Source organism: Kogia breviceps, chromosome 1 (assembly GCF_026419965.1).
Source record: "Kogia breviceps isolate mKogBre1 chromosome 1, mKogBre1 haplotype 1, whole genome shotgun sequence".
NCBI classification, from domain to species: Eukaryota; Metazoa; Chordata; class Mammalia; order Artiodactyla; family Physeteridae; genus Kogia; species Kogia breviceps.
In genome coordinates this window covers 181,023,906-181,029,905 of record NC_081310.1, presented here as the reverse complement: position 1 = coordinate 181,029,905, position 6,000 = coordinate 181,023,906, and the positions used below count along the sequence as shown (strand labels likewise).

Here is a 6,000-nt window from a genome sequence, read left to right as displayed (position 1 = left end):
GGCCCCACCCAGACCAATAAAATCTCTGGATTGAGAACCACTGATCTAGATGAATGAACTCGAAAATGTTGACACAAGGATCGTTACCAGGAATGGGGGCAGAGTGGGTTTTCACCTCGAACAGTATAGTGAAGCAGACTCCTGCAAGAGATTGCTTGGGTTTCAACCCTGGTGTCATTATTTACTCCCTGTGTGGTCTTTGTAAATTACCTTTCTGCACTTGAGTTTCCTGTCTGTAAAATGGGAATGATAATCATTATAGTAAAGCCTCATGGGGTTGTTGTGGGGATGGAATGAGTTTATATATATGGTTTAGAATAGTAACTAGTACAGAGTGTTATATAATTACTTCTTACTCTTATTTCTATCATTTAAAAATTTTATTATAGAATAGATGAATTTGGGGATGAATTTTATAAGCAAGATTTTTTTTCCCTTTACATTGTTATGAAAAAGCAAGGGCTCAGAGCCAGACTCTGGGCCAACCTACTTCTGCCACCTCCTGTGGGATCTTGGACAGGTCACTTACTCCATGTCTCTGAACCTGTCTTCCCATCTGTAAATGAGGTGAATATTTTTCTCTACCTCAAGGATTGTCTTGAGGAATAAAAACCTCAGGGAAGCGTTTAATAAATGGCGGCAAAACCCAAATATCTAGGAGCCACATTGCCTTGATGTATTCCGGGATCAGGTGTGGGATTGTGGCTGTGAAGGCCCTTCCCCCAGAAGCCCCAGGGCCCAAGGCCCAAGAGAAGCTTCCATCCCAAAGGCTGGGCCCTTGGCCGTGGCAGATGTCCCTGAGCCTGCTCTCAGCCCTCTTCAGCCCAGACTAAGCCACAGACCCTAGACTGAGACCCCTCCCCTTCCTGAGCTCCATTCTCTCCAGGAGCCCTCCCTTAACCTTTCAAGGAGCCCCAGTTCTCACCAAGCCTCCCTCCCATCCCGGAAACCACAAGGCCTTGTCTGGGTTCCATCCCTCTCCAGGTGCCCCTCTCTTTTCAGTGAATCCCCACCCCTCCTACAAAGCCCTCTTCAAGTTACAGAGACCCCTTGCTGGGCTGTAATTTCCTCCCTAAACTCCCATTTCCTTCCTGGGTCACCCCTCTCCACCCCCGCCCCAATTCCTGGGCACACAAGCCTTCACTGTCCCTCCTCCCCATCTTGCAGAGCTGCAACAATCCCTTCCACAGAATAATCCCCCCACTACCCCTTCCCCACTGCACCTCCATCTCCCAGCCCTCAACCCCCTCACTGGGCCCCACCCTCTACCCAGCCTGCCCCACCTGGACAGCCTTCCCTGATCTCTTCGCTTCCTCAGCAGCCGCGGAACACACTCATTTTCTCCCTGCGGGCGATTCTTGGGGCTGAAAACAAACTTCTCCCAGCCTCTCCCACTGGTGCCTTTGAAGCCACCCACCCCTTCCAACCAGCCTCCCCCGTGCCCAGGGGTGACCTTGCCAAAGCCCTCTCCCCTCCCCAAACACACACAGTGTCTACTCCAAACAGACCTAGCCCCGTGTGGCTTCCACCCCCTGCCCTGCTTTTTCCTCCTCTGAGAACTCCCTCATTCTTCTGCCTCTCGCCCTGGTCTTGGCCTCCAGGAAACCCTTGCCCGGTCTTACTGCCCCTGCCCCAACTCCCAGCCCCACCCCGGGCTGCAGCTTGAGTGCAGTGGATGCCTCCGCCCTCACCGCGCAGGAGGGTAGGGAACAACGGCGTCTTCAGCTGAGTCTTGGGGCTGCACAGAGGGGGCTTGGTGGGAGGCTGAACCTTCACATCCAGCACAGAGAATTCAGTTTTAGGGACTGTTGCCTGCCCCCGTCTGAACCCTCCAGCGTCCTCTTTCAGACTGGGGTGCCCAGAAGGTGGGGGTCTGTCTCCTGCCTCAGGCAGAGGGTTCCTCTGACCCTCCCAAGGCCTGGGCCTTGCCGGTAGGGTGGGGGAGGGGGACAGGTGGTGCGGAGCTGTCCCTTTGGGTCTCCTTGAGCTTCAGCAGGGAGGGACATAGAGCAGGGCTTTAACATAAACTGGGTCTATGGGAAAAGCTGCTTGCTAAGGACCAGGCAGCCCAAAGTGGGCTTATTTGGTCAAGGGCAGCCAAGAGCTCCCCAAGGTCAGGGGGTGTGATACAGTTCGGCCCTGCCAGGTCTACCAGAAATAGGCACAGGATTAGGAGTTTTCTTTTTTCCAAAGTTTACAAAAGCTAGGAGGAAAATACAGACCCAGCATTTGGGGTTCAGAGTGGAAAGAAAGGAGAAGGCAGATGGGTTTGGCCTAGTCAAACCCTGGAGTTTGCACAGGCAGAGGCAGGTGTGTTGGGATAAAAAAGAGGGGGGCCTGGAGACAAAGGAGACCCAGGCCCTGGGGTAGATGAGAGACACACAAACAGGGGATACTCCAGTCTTTCTGGGAAAGGGGGATGTCCCACAAGGGTTCTTACGCTCAGGATGGATTGAGCGTCTCAAAGACAGGTATCCTGAACCAAAGTACAATGGTGGGGCCCAAAGGCTGAGGGGACACAGGACAAAGGAAGGGGCTGGAGTCAGAGACCTGGGACTGAGGATGGAGTAAGGGGGTCTAGAAGCAAGGGAGACCCAAGACTGGATTTATAATGGGGGTTCCTCAGGGAGAGGAAACCTAGGACTTGGGGGAGAACAGGGGTCTCAGAATCATGGGAGACCCAGGACCTAGGGCAAAAGAAAGCTCTAAAAGGCAGACTCCTTGGACCTGGGACAGAATGCATGGACAAGGGGCCAGGAAACCCCAGGGGGCAGTCTGGGGAGCCCAGAGGCAGGGGAGACCCAGGGCCTGGCGTGTAAAGGGAGGGGCCCAGATGCAAAGGTGAATCAGATCTCAGGCCGAAGGGAGAGCTCTGAGGGAGGGAACACATGAAGGTATTTCAACTCCTCTGGGGACCCAGTGGCTGGTGACGACCCCCAGCTGTCACACCCCTTCCACTCTGTCCACCCTCACTCACCCCCTTTCACAAGACACGAGGTTGTTTTTTTTTTTGTTTTTGTTTTTTTTTTTTTTTTTGCTTTTTTTCATTTCTTTTTAATACAAACTTGGATCTTTGGGTGTGTCCTGCCAACAGAAAACAACAACAACAACAGAAGAGAAAACCCAAAAGAGTGAAAAATAAGGAAAAAAAAAAAAAAAAAAAAAAAGCTCCCGCAAGAGGTTCTTCTCCCTCCCCCCGACCATGCGAATTTGCACACCACGGGACCACAGCAGGTTTACAGAATGCAATATACAATCCACGATTTATAATAAAACAGTATATACAATAAATAGGATATTGTTCATTTTTGTCAAACGACCTGTAGATAAATTTCTCAGTGCATACTTGCAGGGGCTCTGGACACCTTGAGGCCCCGCTCGCAACCTCTTGCACACGCTCGCGTTCTCTCTCTCTCTCTCTCTCTTTTTTTTGTCTTTTTCTAAAACTGTGTTTTGTTTTTAAGTTTTGTACATTTTTAAAAAGTATTTACAATTGCTGGTTTTGTGCAGAAAGGGCTCACCTTCGGCTTCTGCGTGGAGGAGATGGGCAGGGAGGGGTGGGGGGGCGATGGGGCTGCAGGGGGTGCAGGGGAGGTGGGGCGGGAGGCAGAGGGGCAGGCGCCTGCCGGAGGACCATGTGGACGCTGGGAGGGGTCTTGGCGTTGGTTTTCTGAAAGCTGCAGAGAAACACAAGAGAAGAGGCAGAAGTCAGCGGCAGGGACAGACCCTGAGCTCTGGGAAGAGGGAGGCTAAAAGCGGGACCTCCACCCGGTTCCCACCAGGATTCTGAGAGAAGGGAGCTGCATTGTTCCTTCTCCCAGAAAATTCCAAGTGGCCCTGTCCATGAGCCTCCGGACTGCTTCTGGCCTGCTCTGAGCTCACTTTCCCCATCTGTAAAATAGGTGTGTGTCCAAGGCCCACACCACTGAGAGGTAAAGGATGCGCTGGATGAGGAGCTGGGATTCCAGGCAGTGCAGTCTGTGCAGAACTTGAGCTCCTGAGTCAGACACAGCCGAGTTCAAACGCTACACCACCATTTAATAGCTCTATGACCTTGGGCAAGTCAGTGAATCTTTGTGAGCCTCAGTTTACTCATCTGTAAAAAGGGGATAACAGAACTATCCCATAAATTTGTTGGGAAGGTTCAGTGGTTTGAGGCAGATTAAGCCTGGTCCATAAACGTGTCATAAGTGATACTAATTAGTACTAGTCATTATCTTCATGGGGCCTGGGCCAGCTAGGCTCCCCAAGGCCCGGCTTCCTCATGTAACAGTTCGTTTAGTAATTCCTCCTACCTAGGCTGTTCTGAGGAATGACATAATGCGAAGACAGGGCCTTAGCACAGCACAGGTGTGAACCACTGCTTTAATTTCTTCCAAATCCAACCTTCTCCCCATTCCCTATCAATGTCATTCTGTTCCTTAGAGAGGTGAGGTGATGAGAAAGTCTGTCTGAATAAAGGAATAAAGAATTGCCCAACACAGTACCATCTGTGTTTGGCTGCACCCCGCCTTCCTGAAGCTCAGAAAATCTGGAGTCCCCAGTCCCTACAATCACCAGACAACAGAGATCTCAAGTACCCCCTTTCCCTAGACAGTCGGTCCTAATTATGTTTGCAGGGCTCTGGGGACCTGACTCCCTAGCCAGACCCCTAGCTTTGCTGGGGTGAGTGGGAAGATGCCCAGCGGGAAAGGGGTGGGCTCAGTCATTCTCAAGACCTCCAGTCGTTAGCCTGGCTCTGTGCAGGCTTTTAGAGCTCTGTCCTCTTCTCAGAGCCCTGAAATTTATGTCTCCTACATCAGGTGAGTGACCAACCCATCAAAGTTAAGGGGCAGGCGTGGGGGTCCTAAAACCACCTTCTGAGACTCCTCAGCAAGCCATCCACCCTCCCCCAACCCTGCAGGAACCAGGCGGCCACAGAAAGCCTTCCCTCTCTTGTCCTCTTTCTTGGCTTCCCTTTCCAACGGGGCCACATTTAAATTCTGCTCAGCCTTGGCTGCTGTCTGCTGGGCAGTCAGCCCCCCGGGAAGACTTTTGTCCCGAGGCTGGACTTGCCAGGACTCCCCTCAGGGAGCCAGGTGGGCTCCTGGGAGGCGGGACAGCACCCCATCCTGGTGCCTCAGCCCAGGTGGCATGCAGAGGCATGAGGGGGAGGGTAGGAGCTGCATCTTTGTTAAGCTGTCAGGTCTCCTGCTGGTGAGGGGAGGATGGAATATTAGCCGTAGGGGTAAGAGGTGTGCTTGTTAGGGCGACAGCTGTATTACAACTGGGGTGATGGGGAGAAAAGCTGTATTGCAACTGGGGTGATTGGGGCAGGGGATGCAGTTGGGGTGGGTGTCAGTTCTCCAGTTAGGGTGATAAACAGGGTGGGGGGACAGGTTCAGCTGGAGGGCTGGGGGCATGTATCTGTAGGACAGCTTTACTGCAGTTGAAGAACAGCTGCCAAGCTAAGGAACCTCTGTTGGGGTGACAGATACGGTGTACTGGGGTGACAAATAAGGGGGAGATTTAGGACGGGCAGCTCCAAACTATTTAGCAAGCGAACTGTGCTGAACCCCAGCCTCCCCTGCTCCCCCTAAGGGCCCCGGGGCAGGCTGGGAGCCTCTGCACAAATCCCTGTCACCCCCGCCCCCTCCAGCCCTTAGCCACTGCCAGTGACCCTCTCCAAGCCAGGTCTCCATGGTGATCTCAGCCCAGCAGGCAGCTCCTGCCAGAACCATTCCCGTGGTGCCGGCGGCCAGGCAGCAGGGAGGCTTTCTCACCCTCTGCTAAGCCACCGCTGTCTCACCTTCCTCCTCACACCGCCCTCCCCAGCTTTCATGGCTTGGCCAGAATCTGGGGGGATGGTGGGGGGTGGGGGATGGGGAGAGAATCAAAACCAGAGGTTCCTGAGCCAGGGAGAAAGCAGAATGCTATGGCCATGCAGAACCCTGACTTCACCAGGTTCAACTCGCCACGGAACAGAAGCAGTGCTGCTGGGCCAGGTGGCCCAGTGCTGGG

General features: G+C 53.3%; 1 protein-coding gene across 4 annotated transcripts in view; it reads right to left on the bottom strand.

Annotated features, from left to right (window-relative positions):
* Positions 1–3,056: 3,056 nt before the first annotated feature.
* AHDC1 (AT-hook DNA binding motif containing 1) overlaps positions 3,057–6,000 on the bottom strand; it is a 64,909-nt gene continuing 61,965 nt past the window's right edge. For all 4 annotated transcript variants that reach the window (XM_059083950.2, XM_059083943.2, XM_067013980.1 and 1 more), the window contains one exon: positions 3,057–3,677. The gene's annotated coding sequence lies outside the window, so the exon portion shown is untranslated. The remainder of the gene's footprint in view (positions 3,678–6,000) is intronic.